General features: G+C 44.1%; 1 protein-coding gene across 1 annotated transcript in view; it reads left to right on the top strand.

Moving 5' to 3' along the window:
- Positions 1–342: 342 nt before the first annotated feature.
- ARHGAP5 (Rho GTPase activating protein 5) overlaps positions 343–25892 on the top strand; it is a 143641-nt gene continuing 118091 nt past the window's right edge. Inside the window, exon 1 of the mRNA XM_082275189.1 lies at positions 343–558. The gene's annotated coding sequence lies outside the window, so the exon portion shown is untranslated. The remainder of the gene's footprint in view (positions 559–25892) is intronic.

Raw genomic sequence — 25892 nt, 5'->3', positions numbered from 1 at the left:
ACGATGCAGTATGAAGATTCTGCTTCCCTCAAGAAACGACGTGCATGCCAGAAACTGCGCTCACCAGCGTTTTGCGCTAATGACTAAAAGACTACACGTCCCAGAATGCCTCGGGAGCTAGCAGAGTGGGCGGGCGGTGCGAGAAACACGTGTTCGGGGCGGGGCTCCACAGATGATTCAGGAGGGGCGAGGTCGGGAGAGGGCTGCGGAGAGAGGCGTGTCAAGGGTACAGCTTTGGGTGTGGTCTAGTGGGGAAGGGCGGGAATTCACTGGCGATGACGGTGCTGCTGGGAATGACGTCTACTGACTGGAGGATTCTCTGGGAATGCGCGTGCACGGGTGCGCGCGAGCGGGCTTTGGAAGGGGGGTGTCGCGAGCGAATGCGCGCTCCCTCAGCCGCCGCCATTACTGAATTGAGGAGAAGCTGTGGAGAGAGAGCGGCGGCCGGAGAAGGGACGAGAAGCGGGGAAGAGGGGACCGAATCCCGGGACCGGCACTCAGAGGGAGCGGCTGCTGGATATGTGGGCAGTGTGAAGGCGGAATGTGTCCCGGAGACAGGTGAGGAGAAAGCGGGGCCCCGAGGGGAGGAGGACGGGAAGAGGCAGGCCGAGGATGTCAGGGGGGGAGGAGAGGGGCGCAGTGCTGGACTCCTCCGACCACAGCATCTCAGGAGGTCTCTGTGTACCACCAATGGGGGAGGGGGGATCCCCCCCCCATCAACTCATACCCCGCCCCCCTCCTCTACCAACCTTCACCAGACCCTTCTCACCCCATCCATTCATAGTCCTATGTGATCTGATCCCTCCACCAATAGGAGCTCTCCTCTCCCAACTGTCAGACCCTTCTCACCCCATCCATTCATAGTCCTGTGTGATCTGATCCCTCCACCAATAGGAACTCTCCTCCCAACTGTCACCAGACCCTTCTCACCCCATCTATTCATCCATTCATAATCCTCTGTGATCTAATCCCCCCTCTCCACCAATAGGAACACTCCTCTCCCAACTGTCAGACCCTTCTCACCCCATCCATTCATAGTCCTATGTGATCTGATCTCCCAACTTCATCCTTCACCAGACCCTTCTCACCCCATCCATTCATCCCTACATAGTTCTGTGTGATCTAATCCCCCCCCCTCCACCAATAGGAACTCTCCTCTCCCAGCTGTCACCAGACCCTTCTCACCCCATCCATTCATCCCTACATAGTCCTGTGTGATCTGATCCCTCCACCAATAGGAACACTCCTCTCCCAACTGTCACCAGACCCTTCTCACCCCATCCAATCATAGTCCTATGTGATCTGATCTCCCAACTTCATCCTTCACCAGACCCTTCTCACCCCATCCATTCATCCCTACATAGTTCTGTGTGATCTAATCCCCCCCCCTCTCCACCAATAGGAGCACTCCTCTCCCAGCTGTCACCAGACCCTTCTCACCCCATCCATCCTGTGTGATCTGATCCCTCCACCAATAGGAACACTCCTCCCAACTGTCACCAGACCCTTCTCACCCCATCTATTCATCCATTCATAGTCCTCTGTGATCTAATCCCCCCTCTCCACCAATAGGAACACTCCTCTCCCAACTGTCAGACCCTTCTCACCCCATCCATTCATAGTCCTATGTGATCTGATCTCCCAACTTCATCCTTCACCAGACCCTTCTCACCCCATCCATTCATAGTCCTGTGTGATCTGATCCCTCCACCAATAGGAACTCTCCTCTCCCACCTCCATCCATCCCTGCAGAGTACAGAATAGAGGGAAGTGACCTCATCCATATATCTGACCCCCCCATATATACCAGTCATGTCACAGCCCCCCCCCCCCCAGACATGATTACCCCATGATTACCCCTGGGGACAGGAACTTCACAATAAAGTCATCTCTGTCCTTTCCCCCCTCCTGTCCTCCAATCATTTCCCTCCAGATCTGTCTGCTCCTCTGATTGGAGGTTTTACATTTATTGGTTCTTTTCTGGAGATGATTGTTGGTGGAATTCTCTAGGGACAGGGATGTGTTGGTGACCGGTCACCCACCTCTGATATCCAGGAGATAAGACTAATGGCAGGGTGTCCCGGTCACAGACGGGTGACAGGCCAGTCCCGGACATGGACCAGACATAGGTAGTCCGACACTTGGACCAGCCACATGTATTGGCAGAGACTGGTTGAGTAATGGGACTGTGGGACCGGTCTGTAGATTGGATCTCAGTGCACCCAAAGGTTAGGTAGGTACCGGATGTAGCTGATAGACTGCAGTCACAGCTTCCACTCTCTAACCTCCCAGTACATTGTCAGGATCTCTTACTGGTGTTTAGTTGGTGTAAATTTGCTGCAGCGAGGACAGAAATAAGGAACACCTTGGAGGGCATCAGTTTTAGGGATGAGACTGAGCGAAAGGCTCGCTAATCCCCTTTGCTGCCAGATGGCTCAGCAAGTCATTGTACTGCAATTCATTGCGGGCTTGTCTGACAGTAAAGGAATTAAACAGAATGTAACCTTTGTAGGATTGTAACCTTTTCCTGGCTGTATTTTACAAATGTATGCGGAGAGAGTGCACTTCATGTAGAATGTTACATTTACATTTTGTTTCAGCCAGAACAAGACTGAAACATTCTACGTCACTTTGCTTTTATTTTGTGTTTTTAGACAATGATAAATCTTATAGGGAAGTCAGTTCATCTGGTAACATTGTACCTGTATTTGTTGTTTTATTTTATGGATGGATCATGTATAGCTTTATCCCATTGTTAAAGTAGACCTACACTTTACTAAAAACTTAGGGAAGTTCACCTTTGTCACTGGGCTTGTGTCAGTGGCATCAGTTAGACTCCTCAGAATATTGGCATGTACATTTCACCTCCATTGGTCCAGCCTAAGGTCCCTTTCACACTAGCGGACCGTTCAGATCCAACTGTCAGTTTTTCCTCTCTATGGGGCATCGGATGTCAGCGGAGACATGTCCGCTTACATCCAATCTGGGCGAATGGAAACCCCATTTTCCATCCATCCAGCGGATCGGATAAGAATGGACAGGCAGTCCCTTTCCACCCGATTCCCCCATAGAGAACAGCGGGACCTGACAGCTCTGTCACCGCACACAGCGTGGAGACAGAGCTGCCATCCCCCGCTGAGAAAAACGGAGTCCGCCGTTGGACTCCCCTATGTAAAAGGGGCCTAAAGTTGTTTTTTGCCTTCCCATAGACTTGTATGGGAATGCAAAGCTCATTTGATGCGTACAAAAGCCTATTGGTAGAGGCCCCAAAGTGTGGCTAATGAAGGCTTTAGAGGAGACTTGTCAATCTAAAATGAAGTGGCCAGTCTGAGTTATTCTAGAGGCCATACTGAGAGCCCTGTCACTGATTGCAGATTGTCCGTCACTAATCATCCATGTATGGTATCATGTTGTGGTGATGCAGTGCATTGCTCTGTGTGTACCGTTTCTCTGTGTGTACCGTTTCTCTGTGTGTACCGTTTCTCTGTGTGTACCGTTTCTCTGTGTGTACCGTTTCTCTGTGTGTACCGTTTCTCTGTGTGTACCGTTTCTCTGTGTGTACCGTTTCTCTGTGTGTACCGTTTCTCTGTGTGTACCGTTTCTCTGTGTGTACCGTTTCTCTGTGTGTACCGTTTCTCTGTGTGTACCGTTTCTCTGTGTGTGTCTGTGATTCTGAGGCTGGCAGGTTACCATCAGTGGCGGAATCACTGGATGTTAAAATGTTGCTGCACCATTATAAATAGGGGTGCACCGATCTGACTTTTCTATACCCGATACCTGGCTTTGTGTATCTGTCGATACTGATCCGGTACTATTGTTTTGTTCTAAAATATTATGTAATTAAAAGTAAAATGTAGCCACACGAAAATAAAACAGTTTATTGCTTGAACATACAATAGTAGTAATGAAACAGTAAGCCTGTAAAAAAATATAAAGTACAAAATCCTGCAAACAGGAATTTAAAATGCAACATACAACATAGGTTCTGCTGCGACGAAACCGGATCGGCCCGTGGATCTGTTAATTTTACGGATACCAGATCCAGCTATTTTGCCAGTATCGAGGGTGATTTCTGATCCTAATATCGGATTGGTGCATCCCTAATTATGAATGACAGTCTACATCTAGGCAGCAAATGTTAATGCGTTTGTATTGTAGTGCACTGCATTAAGGGATTTGAACCATCAGTGTTATGTTACGCTGTGGTAATGTCTGATTTTCTTTAACTTAAGTTGGCAACCCATTTAAAATAAATGGTCTACTGTGTGCCATACATACTTCATCCCAAAAAAAGGTCTGTGGTGTTAAACACAGGCCTGAACTAATCTTACTCAAAACTAGGAGCCAGCTTTAAAAACCTAGGAAGCCAACCCTGCGCAACCTGGACTATGTGGGTAGCTGAAAGTAACCTATTTAAGTAGCAAAACATAATGTCCTAAAATTAATTAAATTCAGGGGCTCATATAAGGCTCCATGGCAAAAAAGGAGTATAAAAGCAGTGTGCTCTGAAGGGGCTAAATTATAATAATAGGATCTTCTAAAGAGCTGTGACTTTACAAGGAGTAGGCATAAAATGGCTATTGTGACAATACATGGGCACTAAATGGGCAATATACAGCCAACAATCATCCAACTGTACCAATATGCAGGCAACATTTACAATACATGGGTAGATAAGAGCCAATTGTGACAATATCCAGGAAAACCAATGCATAAACAGGACAATATTTGAACAGCAAATGGACAGTTGTGACCGTATGTCATGCCTGTAATCATTCTTTTTTTTTTATGTTAAAGCTGTGTTCCACCCAAAAGTGGAACTTCTGCTTTAAGTGCTCCTGACTCCCTGATATGCCACATTTGGCATGTCATTTTTTTTTTTGGGGGGGGGGGGGGGGGGTACCATGATTTGATGGGTATCTGCTCCAACTTCTGCTCGGGCCGCCTCTCCTCCCCCTCCCTGCGTTCTTCTGAGATAAATCACAGGTCCAGGAAGATTGCCCGTCCACTAAGGAAGCCGCCAGCTGTCACAGCCGGTTGCCCACACTAGAGATACCGGCGCTGCAGGGAGTAGAGGGAGAGATCCGAGGCTCCCGCTGGCCTCATCGCTGGACCGTGGACAGGTAAGTGTGTGTTTATTAAAGTCAGCAGCTACACTTTTTGTAGCTGCTGACTTTAAGGAAAAACCAAAAGGGGTGGAACTCCGCTTTTACATTTTATCAAGTTTTCTTTTTTTTTTTTTTTATTATGTCAGTCAGACAGTAGTTTTTACTCCCGCCTCCTAAGCCATGTCTAAATCATAATATAGTAGTATCAGAAACTAGTACACAAATATAATACTGTACATCTGTGTGTATATAAAATATACACACATCTGAAGAACTTGTACACTGTATATAGATGGTTCATTATACAGAACTCGGAGGGTGGAATAAATGATATATTCTAGATTCTGTACATATTGTACGGTTTGTCCTCCAGGGTTATGTATTACAGATCTGTCGGTGCACTGCATTCAGTCCCTGTGTCCTAGGTTTTTCGGCTGACAACCTTCCCAGATCACCAGACTGTAGTACTAAGTGTACCGTCTTACTGTTCTCACTCATCCTCTGCCCTGCAGGCTGGATAAGCTCTGACAGAACATCCTCCTCTGCTGGGCCTACTGTTCTGCCACCAACTGGCTCCCTGCCAGCCTGACACAGACTGGAGCAGTACCAACACCTCACACTGACCAACTGCCGACTATACACACAACACCCCCTGCCTGAGAGATTCCTACGCTGAACTCTAACATACATGCAGCACACCAACACAATTTGACTCTGGCATATTTGGTTGCTCGACCAAGTTATTTATTTATTTTTTTTCTTTCTATCAGGCCCCCGTGGCGACTTGGCAACTGGGAATTGTCCAGCCCTGGCTTAACATTTTAGCAATAATTTCAATTTACAATGTGTTATCCCAGTTAGAGACGATAACATTTCCTTAAGTATGAACTGCAAAATTACATTAGGAATCTTTAATTAACTGGTAAATAGCTAAGGCCTTATTCATTTTAAGTTCTGAAACCACTAAAGGCTGCCTATAATGAATGCAAGGGACACATACTAAACAAAAAACGCCAATTTGACAGCCGGCTATAGAGGGTGATGAATTCAAGTGTTTCTGCCATCCGATATAATTTATGTGCAAGTACTTATTATGTAATACTTATAGGACTTTTTTTTTTTTTGTTTACCTCACACCGCTTACAATTCTTCCATTGATAATGCCTTGATCTGCTTTTCTATCCTTGTTAGTGGAATCTTCATTAAAACTCAACTCTGGCAATTCAGCCACTTTTGAAAATGTACGGCATACTATGAGTAAGGGGTGCATGCCACCTCATGGACTTATCTCTCTTATTTACATCAGACATTAATATGGAGCTTTGAGAGGAGAGATGCTTGTCTTTTCACACACAGCAGCTCTGCTCGCCCCTCCCCTCTGCTGCCCATTCACAGAAGCCTTTGTTTTACGAAGGAGATTACATTAAACAAAACACTCTGTGGTTGGGCAGGAGAAAATCGTGATTGGGGGCACGGCAGCTGCATGCGTTTCAGCAGCTGAAGAAGCTGAGACCAGAGGGCCTGGCTTCAGACCTCAGAAGAGAATTAGCTATTGCTACATTTTCAACTTTTAGATGAAGCTTATGTCTAAGATCCTATTCACATTAGCGCGACTTGTCAGCCTGACAAGTCGCGCTCGGTCGCAGTCCATTGATTAGCACAGCACCCGTTCTAATAGGAGCGAAACAAGTCGTTCCGACTTAGAAAAAGGGTCCTGTACTACTTTGGGGCGACCTCGGAGCGACTTGCATAGACTTCCATTATGTGAAGTCTCTGTAAGTCGCGACGAAGTCGCGGTGCACGCGACTTTACAGGTCGCCCCCCAAAGTCGTGTCACGCTAGTCTAAATGGGCTCTAAAGCTGGTTACACACTATACAACTTTTGTTGGTAGATTTAACTTCAACTATGTAGTGCAAGGGCCTGCCTGGTTGCATAATAATTGAAAGTGTTTAGGTCTGACCTCATATTATATGGTTTTGGTAAGACTAAAGGAAAAAATCTAAAGAAGATTGTATAGTGTGTATCCAGCTTTAGTCCACTATGTGGCATGCCCCTCATGGGACTTAACTCATAGTATGCCTAAACATATTACAAAGTAGTGGCTGAATTCCTTGAGTTCAGCTTTAAGGTATCTTCAAGGGTCAGCATGTAGTTTGTGGACGGAAATGCTGTCTCAGAGATGGCAGTCATGTAATTCCTGATATCTGTGCAGTTCTTGGCTTTGTATGCAAATGTCTGACACAGTTTGGGATGATCTCTCTATTCAGGATTACCCATGGGAAGCTGTGAAACAATCACATCCTCACCAGCCCAGTTGGCTGTGGCTTTCCCCACCCCATAGCTGCATGTACACAAAACTATACATGGAAATGCCGGCGATGTCATTGATGTGGCCACAGGTCAGTGATGTCATGGGCAGGTCATTGACCAGTGGCCACAGGTCAGTGATGTCATGGGCAGGTCATTGACCAGTGGCCACAGGTCAGTGATGTCATGGGCAGGTCATTGACCAGTGGCCATGTCGACACTGCTCTCTCTACACCTTAAAAAATGCAAAGTGCTATCTAAATGACGCTGTTCTGAGCAAACAATTTCTTGCGTTCACTAAAAAGCCTCTGGGCATTGGACCCGAAGCCTGCCGCAATCCCTGTAGTAGTAGTAGTAGTAGTGCCTAATGCAGTGATTTCTAGTGTCTTCCAGGTATGACACATGCTGGACGGATGTGAAAATGTGCACACCTAATCTTCAGCTTTCAGAGCACTTTCACACTGCTGTGGTTTGGTGCCCTCCTGAGTTTTTCATGTGGGTTACCTGTGGTTTCCCATAAACTTCAATTAGATTGGGTGTTTTTGGTGCGTTTTCTGAAAGCACATGGCAGTCCTGCATGCTGCATCTTTGGTGTTTTATCACATTACACAAAACAATCCTTCCAGAACTGACGTTAGATCTCTGCTTTTACCATCTACTACACATTTGTTCTGTAGCTGCACCTTTTCTCCTTGCATCTTCTTTACTTTAGCAGTTGTGGAGGATGATTGGGCTGCAAACGGGTGATTGAAACAGTTTTCGTTTTACAAAATTGACTTGCAAAGAAGTGGTGATGTACTGTACAAACAAGTCAGCAATTTGTGCGAGTTGTACTGCGTTCAGTTTTAAATCCTCCATATTTAACTTTAAGTATATAGAATTGGATATACTTTTGTCACTCCCACTCATGCAGTTTTGTCATTTATATTTATCCAGTGAATTGAAATTGCAGTAGAAGTGAAAGTAAAGGGAATGCAGGGGAATTCCAATGAAACACGTGACTTGCAGGTAAACCAAGGCAGGAAAAATAAAGGCAAACTTGCTTTTCAGAATTTGCCTTTGTACTCAAAAGTTGGTTCTCCTTCCATGTTTGACCCTATATATTTTTTTTTTTTTACTTAGAAATGCCTTTTACCTGCCTATTAGTTCATACAAAGTAACAAAGTTAAATTTAAAGTGGTTCTGAAGCCTAATACTCACCTGGTTCCAGTGCTGTGCTCGTCTGTAGTGGCTCACAGGCTTTGCCGAGCCAGCGAGAGCCATTGGCTTTTCTTGCTGCCAGTCACTCTATGGCCAGGTTGGGTCAAGCCTCAATGTCTGTGTTTTATATACAGTGCCTTGTGAAAGTATTCGGCCCCCTTGAAGTTTGCAACCTTTTGCCACATTTCAGGCTTCAAACATAAAGATATAAAACTGTAATTTTTTGTGAAGAATCAACAAGTGGGACACAATCACAAAGTGGAACGAAATTTATTGGATATTTCAAACTTTTTTAACAAATAAAAAACTGAAAAATTGGGCGTGCAAAATTATTCAGCCCCCTTAAGTTAATACTTTGTAGCGCCACCTTTTGCTGCGATTACAGCTGTAAGTCGCTTGGGGTATGTCTCTATCAGTTTTGCACATCGAGAGACTGAAAGTTTTGCCCATTCCTCCTTGCAAAACAGCTCAAGCTCAGTGAGGTTGGATGGAGAGCGTTTGTGAACAGCACTTTTCAGTTCTTTCCACAGCTTCTCGATTGGATTCAGGTCTGGACTTTGACTTGCCCATTCTAACACCTGGATATGTTTATTTGTGAACCATTCCATTGTAGATTTTGCTTTGTTTTGGACCATTGTCTTGTTGGAAGACAAATCTCTGTCCCAGTCTCAGGTCTTTTGCAGACTCCATCAGGTTTTCTTCCAGAATGGTCCTGTATTTGGCTCCATCCATCTTACCATCAATTTTAACCATCTTCCCTGTGCCTGCTGAAGAAAAGCAGGCCCAAACCATGATGCTGCCACCACCATGTTTGACAGTGGGGATGGTGTGTTCAGGGTGATGAGCTGTGTTGCTTTTACGCCAAACATAACGTTTTGCATTGTTGCCAAAAAGTTTGATTTTGGTTTCATCTGACCAGAGCACCTTCTTCCACATGTTTGGTGTGTCTCCCAGGTGGCTTGTGGCAAACTTTAAACACTTTTTATGGATATCTTTAAGAAATGGCTTTCTTCTTGCCACTCTTCCATAAAGACCAGATTTGTGCAGTATACGACTGATTGTTGTCCTATGGACAGAGTCTCCCACCTCAGCTGTAGATCTCTGCAGTTCATCCAGAGTGATCATGGGCCTCTTGGCTGCATCTCTGATCAGTCTTCTCCTTGTATGAGCTGAAAGTTTAGATTGACGGCCAGGTCTTCGTAGATTTGCAGTGGTCTGATACTCCTTCCATTTCAATATTATCCCTTGCACAGTGCTCCTTGGGATTTTTAAAGTTTGGGAAATTTTTTTGTATCCAAATCCGGCTTTAAACTTCTCCACAACAGTATCTCTGACCTGCCTGGTGTGTTCCTTGATCTTCATGATGCTCTCTGCGCTTTAAACGGACCTCTGAGACTATCACAGTGCAGGTGCATTTATACGGAGACTTAATTACACACAGGTGGATTCTATTTATCATCATTAGTCATTTAGGTCAACATTGGATCATTCAGAGATCCTCACTGAACTTCTGGAGAGAGTTTGCTGCACTGAAAGTAAAGGGGCTGAATAATTTTGCACGCCCAATTTTTCAGTTTTTTACTTGTTAACAAAGTTTGAAATATATCCAATAAATTTCGTTCCACTTCATGATTGTGTCCCACTTGTTGTTGATTCTTCACAAAAAATTACAGTTTTATATCTTTATGTATGAAGCCTGAAATGTGGCAAAAGGTCGCAAAGTTCAAGGGGGCCGAATACTTTCGCAAGGCACTGTAAGCCTCGTACACACGTACTGATCGTCGGCCGAACGATCCGCCGTCTTTTGTCCAGGGCTGTCCTGTCTGCCGAAAAGTGCAAAAGACTGCACACGAATTTTGTCGGCCAACAACAGCCGACTGCAGAAGTGATGTCATGTGATGGTTAACTTTCCGTGTTTTTTTTTTCTTCTCTGAGCATGCCCAGTCTTGCAAATCTGCTGTCTGTCGGCCGAAATCTGTACTGACTGACGCACAATCGGCCGTTCTGTTGTCAGCCTACAAAAATTTTAATGCCTGCATGACAGATTCTGTTCGGCCGAAAATGCGCTGTCAGAAGAATCATACTAACAAGCCTACAATCGGCTGATCGGTCGGCGGCCGACAATCGGTACGTGTGTACGGGGCTGTATGCAGGCAACACGGCTGGAGTTGAGCTCACAGGTGTGCGATCATAAGAAGCATCTTCCTGTAGTGGCACACTGGGAAGAGGAGGAGCCAGGAGTGCTAATGGGAGTCTCGAACAGGTTTTTATTCATCAAATTCAATTGCACAGAGATGGGGAGTATATCACATTTGTTATTCATAGTATAACTAAAGGCAAAACTTTTTTCTCTTTTTTTTTTTTAATTTTTTTTTTTAAATGGAGCGGACAGTGATTAGAATCCCCGTCAGGTTTTTATTGCTCTCTGTGCCACTGGTAAGATTCCCCCTTATTGTCCTGTTTACCATTATTGAAAGAAAAAATAAGGGTCCTTTTCACACGGGCGTTCCGTATGTCCATTTTTCCTCCCATCCGTTTGTGGATGAAAACTGACATAATGCATGTCTATGGGATTGCGGACGTTAGTGCATGACCATCCGCTGACATCCATTTTGCGTCCATTCCGTTCAGTTCTGTTTTTTGAGACGGAAGAGAACCCTATTTTTCTTCCATTTAAAAAACGGAACGAACGCAAAAACGGATGGCAGCGGATGTCATCTGCTAACTTCCGCAATCCAATAGACATACATTATGTCCGTTTTTCATCCGCAAACGGATGGATGAAAATTGGACATGCGGAACGGACCCTACAAAAGTGTCACCCTTGTCCGTTTAAAAAAAAAAAAGTGCCTGAGCGGAAAAAAAAACGTGTGCCGTGTGAAAGGACCCTTAGGAAAATCCCAAATTTTGGGCTGTTCCCAGAAAAATAACAGAGGTGAAATCTTTCAATGGGAACACTAGTTCTGGTGAGCTGGGATTCCCTTCATTTGAAGGGATTTCCCCTCACTTACTGTTTGGCTGTGGGACAGAAAGTGAAGGGAAATCTCCAAAATGGGACACAGATTTGGGGGGAGGAACGTGACAGAGGTTGTACCCCTCACCTACTCCCTCACTACTCTCTCCAAAGTGGGGAAAAAAAGCTGTGCCTATAGTTCGACTATAAAAAAAAAATAATGTTCGACTTTTATAATCCTTCTAATAAAATCTATTTTACAAGCTTTCATCATGGCCTGGCTAAAAAGGATTTCCTAGTTTATTACATATTATGTAAAACCACATTCTGGCTCTTTACAACTGTAGTATAAAGAAAAGTGAATTTTCCCATCTCTGAACCGGTCCCTTCCTGTGTACATTTTTAGTTGTAATTCTGTATTTGCTTCTTATATAATAAGAAATGCTGTTTTATTCCGCAAAATCAGTAAAAAAATATTTTCCTGTGTAAATTGATGAAAATAGGTAGACCTTTTGGTAAGCCTACCGCAGAGTATGTCTAAGGGATTTTTGGGATACTTTCTGTTCCTGTCCTTGTTTCCGTTTAGCAGCCAGGCTGTTGTTTGCAGCTGTGGCCTGACAGGAATGACAGATTGTAGTCTCAATGCAGAGTGATCATATCTTTTAGGTTGCTGTTGCTGGCATCATTTTTAGTCAGGACCTAAACCTTATGTCTGTAGTCCAGTGCTGACCCTACTACTCGGCTGCTATGTGATCAGCGGTTTTACAATGTCTTTTCTAAAGACGATCGTGTCTTAACTAGAGTAGTTGTAAAGCAACTACATGCAAAAACGACATCGTGTCACGAGTGTTAAGCCCCGTACACACGCGTCGAAAATCGGCAGGGAATTTTCGTCCAACGCCCAATCTGCTGATTTTCGGCTTGTTAGTATGATGCTTCCAACAACCGACTCCGACTTTTCGGACGAAAAAAATCTGGTGTGCAGGCTATATAATTTTTGTCTGCCGTCAAAACACGTCCGATTTTCGTGCAGTCAGCACAGATTTCGACAGGGAAAAATCGAATGAGCAAGACTGGGCATGCTCAGAGAAGAAAGAACACAAATAAAGGAAACCAACACATGACATCACTTCTGAAGTAGAATTTTGTCGGGCGAGAAAATTTGTGTGCAGTCTAGGCACATTCCAACCAACAAAACACCACTCTGGACAAAAGACAGACGATCAGTCAGCCGATAATCGTTGCGTGTGTACGAGGCTTTAGCCCCCGTTCACACTAAGGCGACCTGTGAGGCGACCTGGTCGCCTCACAGGTCGCCGTAGGTCGCCTTCCATAGGGAAGCTGCGGACCCGTTCTAATAGGAGCGACACAAGTCGCTCCGACTTAGAAAAAGGGTCCGGAGCTTCTTTGGGGTGACCCGGAGGCGACTGCCATAGACTTCAATGTTATGAAGTCCGTGGCGGCCGCTCCGAGGTCGCGGCGCGCTGCTCGCACCGCGACCTTGGAGGTCGCCACCCGAAGTCGGATCGCCCCTATGTGAACGGGGCCTTAGTCTTCCAACCACTGTGTGGTTATAATTATAGGTAACATTTTCCTGGTTTATTTCATGCTATGTAATCAAATGTCTGATCAGGTTAATTGGTGACTATGCATAGAAACCAACCATGTATATGACTACTTAACATGTTTAGATTTTCTGCCTGGTTGTATTTTAGTTATTTTTTTTTTGCTAGTCAGATATCAAGTGCAGTGCGTAACGAGTGTGACACAACTTGTGGTATGACAGCTTGGAAATAGGTTTAATAAATCATGGGAATTTGGTGTCGGCGCATTTCATCATGTATGGCAAAGCAACATGTTTACCTAACAGTTTGACATGCCTGCTATAGAGGGCAATGAATTAAAATGTTATAGACATCAGGTACAGTTTTTCTTGTTACGTACAGGTATGTATTTAGTGACCCTTACAGGTTTTATTACCTCTCGCAGATCACAATTCTTCCCTGGACAATGCCCTTTTTTTCTCCTGGTCAGAGCCATCTTTATTTACATGTTCTCAAGCATCAGCATCTATTTCCCGGACTGAGATGTTGTCTTAGATCCGGATTCCTCTGCAGTGCTTGGCTATGTTTACAAATGTCTGTCAAAGATCAGCTCCTGCTGCAGCCTCATGTACCTGAATTTTGGACTGAACCTTGCCCATCCCTAGTTGGGCAGTGCTCAAAGGGAAGCTGTGACAAAATTGCATCTTGCTGACCCCTTCCCTGCCCTACAGCTCCACATACAAAAAGCGACGGGGATACTTGAGTGTTATTGCTCTAATATGGACATGAAGCCATATTGGGTCAATGATAAAGTGAACATCCCCCACTTTGTGTACATGCAGATGCAGGGTAAGGAATGCCCTAGCCGATTGGTCAATAGCTTCCTGTAATACTGAGTTTGGTCCCAGCTCATTCCTGCTTATGACCTGCAACAAACAGTGTTGTGGTCCTACAACAACAGATATTTTCTGTCACTGATGTGGAATGAGCATGTGGGTCAGAAAAGTTAGGGAAAAGACAAAATGTCTTACCTGCTCGCTTGTTCTAAATTAAGGGTCCATGTACACTGGCTTAAAAAAAAAAAGTCAGTGCTTTTGCTAAAAAAAAAAAACTCTATTTTGAGCCTTTTTTTTCTACTAGTGTTTGGGGGTGTTGGCCAGTAAACGCCTCTTAAAAATGCAAAAAATGTGCACTTTTTTTTTTTTTTTACTTTAGCAGCCTGGAAAGCATTGCACCAGTGATTAGGGATGCACCGATCCGGCTTTTTTGGAGCCGATACCAATATCTGGCGAGGTGAAATCGCCGATACCGATACGGAACCGATCCGGAGCTGCGCACAAAGCAAGCGGCTGCAAAGCCGCTGCTTCTGTGTGTGGCTCCTCCATTCACAGGCTGAGTGCATCTGATATCACTCCGCCTGTGAGCCGGACCTATACAGGAAGTAGCGGCTTCCATCCCATACTACTACTGCACCTAGTAAGGGATGGCTGAGCCGTTACTCAGCAAAAAACCGGATCGGCCCGTGGGACGGCTGAACCTTACCGATCTCCGATCCAGCTATTTTGTCTGGATCAGGCCTGATTTCTGATCCGAAAATATCAGATCGGTGCATCCCTACCAGTGATCAGCACCTTGCTGTTGCCTTGCAGGTCTCCTGTGGACTGTCAGTTTCAGATTTCTGCTTGTACATCGTAAGGTCAGACAGTTTCACACTGACGGGAAGAATCAATGAACTACCACAGCGCTCAACAGCGCCATGGTAGTTCTTCGAGAACTAACAAGTTGACAACCACAAAAGCTGTCTGTAGTTGTAATCCATTTATTCTCAGAACTCTGTGAATAAATGACACAGCTCTGTGGGTGGAGCACCACATGGTCACGTTCGTTTCAAAAACTGACAGCTAGTATGGGGAACTTTCCCCTTACAGCTGTCGCCATGAGTGCGCAGATCGCCGAGCCATTGCGGGAACATGTTACATGTTCCACCCCATAACGTTGAGCATGTAACGTGTTCCCAAAGCTGAACTCATCCCTTAAAATATGCCTCTGTACATTGTAATGTGCATAGACACATAGAATAACATCAGTTGCTTCTGTAGGCAAAACGCTAAACTCCCCTAGAAGCAGCATTTTTTTTTAAGCCAGTGCGCATGGACCCTGAATGTCAGTGTGATAGCTGGACTACTGGCTTATACGGGTGATTTTGGCAATGGTAGCCATTATGCTTCCCTTAGTACAGGTATATTTGGAGTGCAACAAGGCTTGGAAGGTGAACTTGCAGAACTGGCATTCCTTTTAACTAGAGGAAAGCTGAACCTAGAATTGTCTTCTCTGATCCAGTGGTATAATAAGGGTTTTGAATCGGAGCAAACAGAACATGTAACTTCACAAGTTACATGCTTGTCTGGGTCATTGTCTTAAAGTACCAATGTCAGTCTACTAGGCATCTGTAATTTACAGATATTGGCAAATGCAGCCAGTGCAGGTTTTTTATAATTCTGAAAAAATAATTAAGTCAGAGGCTACAAATACTGTAGCTGTTGACTTTTAATATTCGAGCACTTACCTGTCCAGGAATCCAGTGGTGATTCAATCGGCTATTGAGTGCCGGTGCCGCCATCTCGACTGAGGGAAACCCGAAGCAAAGCCTTGCGGCATCATAGCCGGTTTTCTACTGTGCATGTGCAAAGCATGCTGCACTTTGTAAATGGGCCAGCTGCGGAGGAGGGGGGGCTGAACTTCCTGCTCAGTTCGCCGCCAAGAACTGAGCCAGAAATGGGAGCCGTTACATACTCCCTGCCTCCTCCTCCCCCCCCCCCCCCCAAAAGGTGTGGCGTCAAAGAGGGGGAGGAGGCAGACAAGCAGAGTTTCCCCTTTTGGGTGGAGCGCTGCCTTTTAAAGTGGTAGTATACTCCGCCATTAAACTTTTACCTACAGGTAAGCCTATAATAAGTCTTATCTGTAGGTACAATGAATATCTCCTAAACATGCAAGGTTTAGGAGATATTTGCCCTGCATGCAGCCGCTGACACCAGCAGCGCATGCGCTCTGAAGGTCTGGTGGACCTTCCAATCTCTTGGCTGGCTCTTGCCGGAAAGTGAAACTCCCGCGCGCATGCATGTTAGGATACAACTGCTTTAAGCTGGCCATATGATTCTTCTTTTTTTTTTTTTTTTTCCTTCAACCAAGTGGTTGAATGAAGAAAAACTGAGCCAATTCCCTCATCCACACACACACTGGATGGGGGAATTGCTGCCACTGAATTATTGTATTCTGACAGCAGAGTTTAATACTATAGCCAGTGGCACTGAGTTTTTTGGGGAAAAACCCAACAGGCCGGTTGTGCACTAGCCTGCCCGTACATGGATCACAATTGAATTCCGTTCCATGTATGGCCGGCTTTAGAAACTGCCTGTGAATTTTCTTTTCATACTTTACCAGATCTTTTGCTGTTGACCAGCCTGCACAATGACACTGATTACGTGATCAAGTTAAGTGCTTCCTCTATAGCTGGAGGGCGTATGAGAAGTGGATGTGCATACCAAGTGCTGAATAGCAAAACTGACAAAAGCAAAGTCTGTAGCTTTGGGTTGGTAAAGGGCTGACTGAGGTAACATATTTGTCTTTTTTATTGTATAGCAACCTAGTAAGTTACAGAAAAACAAACCACATTAAAGAGTAAATGCATTTGTGGTGTAGTTTAGTTAAAAAATTGTACACAAGAGATTAGACGTCCTAAAACATTTTTGTTTTTATAGAAAGTATTCAGCTTTTTGTAGTTTTATCAAATGATCAAAATACAAACTTATAGTGGTAATAAGCCCAAAACAAAAAATGTAATGTATTGCCACTTACCGATGATTAGATGTGGTGGCTGCATTCGTTTTCCTTTCTTTGGCTTTCTCCCTCTGTTTTCCCCTGTGATCTGGCCAGTAGCACATCTCCTGTATTATACAGACACTACTCTGGATGAAGGTGCACAGGGGGAAGATTTGGACAACAGCTTTGTCAGTCTGGGAAGAGGGCATTGTTAAAAATACCAGCAGATTTCAATAACAATTTGAAGCCAAACTCCAGCTAACACTTTATTATCCATTACAGCAAACAGGTTTTTACATTAGGAGTAAAGGTTTTGCATAAAAGCTGATCATTTATTCGCCACTGCCAGTGGTTAGTGGTTTGTCTTATCCCTGTAAACTGATACATTCTGCTGGAGAGCGTATGCTTTTGAAAAACAGCAGATTTACTTGCTGGTTCACCAGATAACGTAGGAGGGACATTTTAAAAAGGAAACGAATGCAGCCATCGCATATAAGAATTTTTAGGCTGCGGTATAATGTTTGATTTTGGGTTTAATATGACTTTTAGGAGTCTGAATTACACACAAGATGTGGTTTCCTGTTTTTGTTATTAGAATTATAGCAGTGAACCGGTTATCAAAGACTCAAACTGGGTGTTCTGAATGTTTTAATGGGTTTTTTTTGTCTCTGAAAATGCATTATTGGGTACCATACAGCAATACTTGTACAGATCTAGTAATGCTGTTATCCAGCTTTGGTTGCACCAGGCCTCCCATAGTGGCTGCAGTCTTGTTTCACATAGAATATGCTAACAGTCTTCTGAATTCTGTGGGAATATAGTAATGGCAGCTGTGGAAAATGCAGGTTGTCCGTTTGTTTGATCTTATGTCTAACTGTAGTATAAAAAATGTGCTTTTATTGTGTAAAATACTGCCAATACTTAGGATTCAGTTTATAAGTGTTTTCACCCAAGATTCACACATCACTCAAATTGAGGATGGGTTCACACTGAGGCAGGATTCCGCGTATCCCATTCGCATGACAGGAGAGTGTGATTGGCTCTCAATGGAGACGGTTCACACACCTCCGGGGCGGACGCATATCGCACTGAAAAAGGGTCCTGTGTGTCTTTGGCTCTGTTTCAGGTCCGAATACAGACAAAAAAATGGTGAACAGGGACCCCCGGACCCCAGGCGCGAACCCGCGGCCGCATCAGTGTGCACTCAGCCCTAATCTTATCTGAAAAATGGATGTATCTTTATTTGCACCTCCTAAAGTTTACCTTTTTTGTGTACTACACCCAGTGCGGACATTGGCTCTGAATTGCATGTGATGCTCAGAGACATTGAAAATGAGATTATATAAGGACTGTGTCCTTTGGTGTCTGCTTTAACTAAATTTTAATAAATATAGCTGGCCATAGACGGTTCCAATCTCAGTTGGTTCAGCAGGGACCGGATGAAATTCTAATCCATGTATGTGCTGGCTGAATGTATCCAAGTTGATTGATCAACCAACTTTGGTATTATCATCCTGTCAGATTTTACAGGAAATTATTGCTAGTGGCTCCACAGGAGGGATTTCCCTTAACACTTACTGTGTTGATGGGGGATTCAAACGGGTTGCAGGAAAGAAAATGTATCTGTCTATGGCTGGCTTAAGAGTACTTAAAGCATCTCCTTTTTTTTTTTTTTTTTTTTTTTTCTCCTATAAATATAACCAACATGTCATACTTACCTGCTTAATGCAGTTGACTTGCACAGAGGAGCCCCTATCCTCCTCTTCTCGGGTCCATCTTCTGTGATCCTGGCTCCTCCCTGCCTTTGAGTGCCCCCACAGCAAACCGCTTTCTATGGGGGCACCCGAGCTGAGTCACAGCTCCCTGGGTTCATTTAGACATGGAGCCCTGACCTGGCCCCATTCCCCCCCCCCCTCTCTCCTGATTGGCTAGCTGACTTTGACAGCAGTGACAGTCAATAGCGCTGCTGCTGTGTCTAAGCCAATCAAGAGGGAGAATCTGACGGCTGAGACACTCGCGGACATTGCTGGACAGAGATGGACCTCTCAGGTAAGTGTGAGGTGGGGGGGGCTGCTGCACGCAGAAGGCTTTTTATGTTAATGCATAGAATGCAATAAGATAAAAAACCTTCTGACTTTAAAACTCCTTTATTAAATAAAGAAGTCCTGGCTGGTTAAAGGGGTTAATGCAGTGTTCATGTATTCTTGGTGAATGGAAGCTTTGTGTTTGCCTGCAGCATTGCTCCCACCTGGCTGTGGATTGCTTTTTGGAGACTGCTTGTGCTGCACTGCTTTACTGCAAGGTGGCCACCAGAGATCCCACATACCATTTTCCAGCAGACCACTAGAGGCAGGCATGAGCAACGATTGATGTATAGAACCCCACCAGGACACTGCAGGCTGTGCAGCCAAAATCTGCTCATTCCATTCATTGAAGTCCATGTATACTTTTAGTAACAAAAAAAAAAAAAGACATGTTAACCATTCAACAGTCAAGACTTTTTTCACAGTTCTTGTTTTATTTTTTGAAGCTTGTCATTGGAGAAACGCAAAGGATGCCGTTGCTGACTTTCTTTTATGAATGCTGGTTGTCTGGTTTCAATATGTTGAGTTGGTGACACTGAACAAATATGCAGAATAGCGTTTCTGACTTTCCCAATCTGTTCTGGGTCAGTGATTTTTAGAAACTGATCAACCAGACAAGTGGCATTTAAGCAAGTGGCAGCTACTGGTGTTGTTTTTTTTTTTTTTAATCTTAATGCATTCTATGCAGCAGCCCCCCTAATACCCAAGCCCCATCTCGATCCAGCGATGTTGTGTGTCAGTGGACTCTACCTCTACCTCTCGGTTGAGACAGCAGTAGGCATCATTGACTCCTGCTGCTGTCAAATCAAAGTCGGTGAGCCAATGATGGGAGAGAGGAGGTGGGGCTGAGTCACAGATCTGTCTGAATGGACACACAGAGCAGCTGCTCGGGTGCCCCTCTAGCAAGCTGCTTACTATTGGGGCTCTTGGCAGGAGGGGAGGGCCAGGAGCTTCTGCCAGGGAGGGACCCTAGAAGATAAGGATCTGGGCTGCTCTGTGCAAAACCCCTGCACAGAGCAGGTGAGTAGAGGTTTATTAAAAAAAAAAAAAGCAAGACTTTTTATTACTTTAACCACTTGCTGACCGCCCTACATATTTATACTGTGGGGCAGCGGCTCCTACAGGCAAAATCCGGTATCTGTATGTGATCGCCTCTTCTGGGTTTGTGACACGCATGCATGTTCAATCGCATCACAGCAGGAGCCAATCAGCGGGTTCGGCGAACCGGATGATTATTCCCGACAGAGGCAGAACGGGAATGAAAATAAGGCATATTCAGGGACCAGGGAAGACCGATCCTGTGTTTTAGCTAAGCAGGAACACGGATCTCTGTTTTGCCACAGTACAAGCACCCCCCACACAGTTGTAAAGCACTCCTAGGGACACATTTAACCCTTTGATTGCCCCTGATGTTAACCCCGTCCCTGCCAGTGTCAGTACAGTGACAGTGCATACTTTTTAGCACTGATCACTGTATTGATGTCACCGGTCCCCAAAAAGTGTCACTTGGTGTCCGATTTGTCTGCCGCAATGTCAGTCCCGCTATAAGTAGCTGATTGTTGCTATTACTAGTAATACATTTATAAATAAAAATTCCATTAAAATATCACATTTGTGCAAACCAATCAATTTACGCTGCTTGAGATTTCTTTTACCAATAACATGTAGCAGAATGCATAGTGGCCTAAAATGAAGAAATTTTACTTTTTTTTTTGTTTTGGGTGTGTGTCTTAGCAGAAAGTAAAAAATATGGATTTTATTTTTTGAATGCCCAAACAGCTCAAAATCCTTTGTCCGGTCATGTTTCAACACCACAGTCACTAAAAACATGTTAAGTATTTCCATTGTTAAACAGCCAGTGTCCTAAAAAATCAGAACACACTGAGGTGTTTTAAGTGACTGTGGTGTCAGAAACATAACAGGCACATTCATTTTGCTTTAACACTTCTTCAGAAAATTCAAATATTTATTAACTTAAAAAAGTAGTCATTCCGAGTCATATGTCTCAAGTCAAAGTCAAGTCTTTTATTAATTTTAGTCAAGCAAGTCTGAAGTCCTCAAACTGGTGACTTAAGTCTGACTTAAGTCATGCGACTCGAGTCCCCCACCTCTGCCAGTTAGTACTAAAAGGTGTGCTTACCTTTCCTTTCCTATTTATAAAACTAGAAGAAAACATTTTGGCTGTGGATATTTTACTAGCATTCAGATTTGTTTTCCAGTTATCGGTGTATCTTTTTCCTGAATTTACAACCATGGGGCATGAGTTAATGATTATTAAGCCAAACCCTCTGGTTACCTGGAAGTATCAGTACTAGCGCGTTTTGAGATTGTGAAAGTAGAAGTAAAAAAAAAGTTGTTTTTTTTTTTGTGGCTGCCACAATCCAAAATTAATTGTGTAATTCTGTTCCCAAAAGTGTTGGCATATAAGCAAATACTTATCAGAATGCCCCCTTTATATTTACGAAAATCATATTAGATAAAATCAAAGAGGAGAGGGCAAATTGTGCCCACCAGTGCCACCTATCCGTGCCAATCAGTGCCCCATCATAGGTGTCACCAGTGCCTATCATTGCCCATCAGTGCCACCTATTAGTGCCCATGAGTGCCGCCTTATCAGTGCCACCTTATCAGTGTTCATCAGTGCAGCCTATCGGGGGGCCCATCAGTGCCGCCTCATCAGCGCACATCAATGAAGGAGAAAAATGACCTGTTTGCAAAATTTTATAACAAACTATAAAAACTGTTTTGTTTTTGTTTTTCAAAATTTTCAGTCTTTTTATGTTCAGCAAAAAATAAAAACCCCAGTAGTGATTAAATACCACCAAAAGAAAGCTATATTTGTTTGAAACAAATGATAAAAATTTGAATTTGGGTACAGTGTTGCATGACCGCTCAATTGTCATTCAAAGTGCGACAGCGCTGAAAGCTGAGAATTGGCCTGGGCAGGAGGGGGATATAAGTGCCCTGTCGGCAAGTGGTTAATAAAAATAGATCATACACAATTGAACAAGCTTTGGATGATTGATCTTAGTGATGATCGTTGCTTTGTGGCTAACTGATTCCACAAGGTAAGGACACTGCTAAGCACACAAATATTTGTGCTTGTAGGGTACATGAATGCATGTATGTGGTGGTGGTGGCAATCTTTGGTCAGTTTATTTGTAGTGTTTGAAAGCGGTCTGTTGTCTTTGGCCAGTGTAAAGTAGGTCTATGCCCAGAACTTCCTGTCCAGGACAAAGGCAAATATTTATTATTTATTATTTCGCAACTTACCAATTCAAAGATGTGGTGGCTACATTTGTTTTCTTTTAACAGCCTATTCACACTGCCGCGACAGGATTTTGTGGGGCGACCTGTGAAGTCGCGGTGCACCGCGACCTCGGCGCGACTTGCACGGACTTCATATAATTGAAGACAATGCAAGTCGCCTCCAGGTCGCCCCAAAGTAGTACAGGACCCTTTTTCTAAGTCGGAGCGACTTGTGTCGCTCTTATTAGAACGGGTCCTGTACTATTCAATGGCGAGCGACCTACCGCGACTTGTCAGGCGACCAGGTCGCCTGACAAGTCGCGCTAGTGTGAATGGACCCTAAGGGCTTCCATTCTTTTAATTTTCACCTGGTGATTTTGCGAGTAAGTCCTTTTTTTTTTTTTTTTTTTTTGCTTTTGCAGAGCTGCCCTAATCCTCCTCCTCCTCCTCCTCCTCTTTTTGGGTGCCCTGCTGGCGCTTCTAGCTCCACCCACCCTCTAAGTGCCCCCATAGCCATCCACTTGCTATGGGGGGTTCTCGTGTGTGCTTGCTCCCGAGCCCCGTTCTGAGTGACCATAAGACACACACAGTTTAACTTGGCTCTGCCCCTTTCTCCCTTCCGACATGGCTGCTGTATCTGAACCAATCGGGAGCGAGAGACTTGTCATGATAAACAACATCCTCTCAAGAAATTCAAGGGAAAGTCCTTTAAAGAATACAAGAACTTTCTAAGGAACCATGCCATTTGCTTCAGATGTTGCACGCACAACCACATACAGTAGCACTTTGCCAGAGACAGCTAAGCTACATTTAAAGTGGTTGTAAATCTTCACATGTACCCAGTAAAGTGACTAGCATTAGGTGATACACAGATGGAACATCTCCTCCTACATAAGGTGTGGCTGTGTATCTTCAGCCATTTCTTCTGTAGTGGGATCTGCACATTCCTCCCCTGGTCACCATTTTAACTATTGGTGTCCGAAAATGCTGTCAGAAAGGAGTCATGCTGATGACAGGAACCAGGCAGCAAAGATAAATGACACTCAGTTTTGGAGACAGAGCAGTAAGAAGGATGTGCTTTTTTTCATATGTCTGAGGTTTACAACCACTTTAAGTGCTCAGAACTCGTTCAACAGAACGTCTGGCTTCTGTTGAAGGGGCATGACTGAAAATGATCTGCCGATCGGCATCCGAGCAGTGCTCTAAGCCAATAGCTGAGAGTGATGACCGGTGTCGATGTACTAACATCAGATCGTTAGTACAGGATCTCTTCAGTTTTTTTTTTTTTTTGTTAATTTTAACAGGACCTCCACTGAAGATCTTGCATCTGCATTACATCATGATTGGGAAATCCATGAACAGTCACCTTCAATGATTATTCGTTGCCGAAGTATGTTTGGTTAAGGTGTTTTCTTAAGGGCAACCAAAGAAAGCTGTCAGGATGTATGCTGTTTTTAGATGATTAAAGCATTGAGTCACTTGCCACTTCGGCGTTCTTCATCCTGTTTAATGTAAAGGGAGAAGTATTGTCTTATATACTGCACACATGTGCTTGCACAGTATGTAGGACAATACATACAAAGAATTTGCTTCTGATGATTTCATTATTTTAGGCATGAAATTAACTGAAATAACCTCCCTGTACTTCTTGATAGAGAGGGGATCTCTACACCAGAAAATTTACATGTGTTTTTTTGTTGTTAACTGGTTACATCCTACTCCCAAAAGTGGAACTTGCACTTTACATGCTCCTGATCCCCTGACATGTCACATTTGGCATGTCATTTTTTTGGGGGGGAGGGAGCGGTTCCTAATAGTGGATAAGAATGGTTCCAGGGAAATGGCAAATAGGATGGGCGAGAGGGGACAGCCTAGTCTTGTGCCATTATATGAAGGGGTCGCTTAAAAGACCATTAATCCAAATTTGGGCTGTAGGATTGGAGTAGAGGGAAGCTGTGTTGTGGCATCTTGGGACCTAGGCCAAAAAAATGTAGGGTTGTCAAGACGTATTCCCAGTCCTATCTATCGAATGCTTTCTCAGCATCAGTTGATAGGAGGAGGGTGGGCTGGGAGCAGCTCCGGATGTAGTGTATATAGAGAGATAGAGAACGTATGAAGTTATCTCGAACTTCATGGTTCGGTATAAATCCCGTTTGATCAGCTGAGATCCATTGTGGGATGGTAGTAGTCTAGTAGTCATAACTTTTTGAAAATAATTTTACATTTACATTAAGGAGATAGGGTGGTAGCTATTACAGCAAGTAGGGTCCTGATCAGGTTTGGGAATAACCTATATGTGGGCAGTGAGAGATTCTGGGCACAAGTCAGAGTTGTTGTTAATGCAGTTAGCGTAAGATGTTGGGTATGGAAGTAGTTTGTCACCGGACGTTTTGTAGTAGTGGACCGTGTAGCTGTCAGGACCTGAAGCTTTTGCTATAGTGGTAGATTTTAGGGCCTTATGGAATTCCTCTATGGAGAAGTCCACTTCTAGGCTTCCGGAAAGTTTCCGGGGGAGTTTAGGGAGTTTGCTTGTTTAACCACTTAAGCCCTGGAAGATTTTACCCCCTTCCTGACCAGGGCCTATTTTGCGATTCGGCACTGCGTGACTTAAACGGACAATTGCGCGGTCGTGCGACGCTGTACCTAAACGAAATTGACGTCTTTTGGTGGTATTTGATCACCTGTGCGATTTTTTTTTTTTTTTTTTTTTTTTTTTTTTTTTTTTTTTTTTTTTTTTATCATGCGCTGTAAACAAAAAAAGAGCGTCAATTTTGCAAAAATAACAATATTGTTCACATTTTTTATATGAAACTCCCAAAAAAGAAAATGTAAAAATCAAAATTTTTTTTTAACCTTTTCGGCCAATTTGTTTTATGCTACATATGTTTGGCAAAAAAAATCGCAAAAAGCGTATTTTGAGTGGTTTGCACAAAAGTTATTGCGTTTACTAACAAAGGGAAATATTTTTGATTTTTTTTTTAACGAGTAATGGCGGCGATCTGCGATTTTTTTTTTTTTTTTTTTTTTTTTTTTGCGGTACTGCGACATTGCGGCGGACAGATCGGACCCTTGACTGACATTTTCAACACTTTTGGGGTTACCAGTGACATTACTGCAGTAATCAGTGCTATACATATACACTGTTACTGTAAAATTACACTGGCAGTGAAGAGGTTAATTGTATTGGAGAGGGAAGGGTTAAGTGGGTCCCTAGGGGCGTGCTTCTAACTGTGATTGGACATGGCTACTGGTGTAAGAACAGAGATCAACGGTCCTACATAGTAGAACCGTGTGATCTCCATTCTTACACAGGGAAGAATGACAGGCGGCTTTGTTTACATTAGACATGGGGTCCGCCAGGCACACGCGGGGGGGGGGGTCCGTGACCGCACGGGAGCTCTGCCTGTGAGGGGCTGACCGCCGCAGTAAATAGTCGTGCAGCGGTCGGCAAGTGGTTAAGGTATTGAAGAAGACAGTTATGTTTTTCGGATTTAGGTAGAGAGGCCAAATCATTCTGCACATTGTACAATTGTGTAAAAAATCTTTAAATATTGGGGCTATGTGGGAGGAAGTGTGGGCTAGTTCCCCAGAGGGGGTTTTAATTTTTGGTATGAATAAAGCCAATTG

The sequence above is a fragment of the Pelophylax lessonae genome (assembly GCF_965119305.1).
Source record: "Pelophylax lessonae genome assembly, chromosome: 13".
In the NCBI taxonomy this organism is placed as follows: domain Eukaryota; kingdom Metazoa; phylum Chordata; class Amphibia; order Anura; family Ranidae; genus Pelophylax; species Pelophylax lessonae.
The sequence above is the reverse complement of the archived record's forward strand: the minus strand, read 5'-3'. Positions and strand labels throughout refer to the sequence as shown.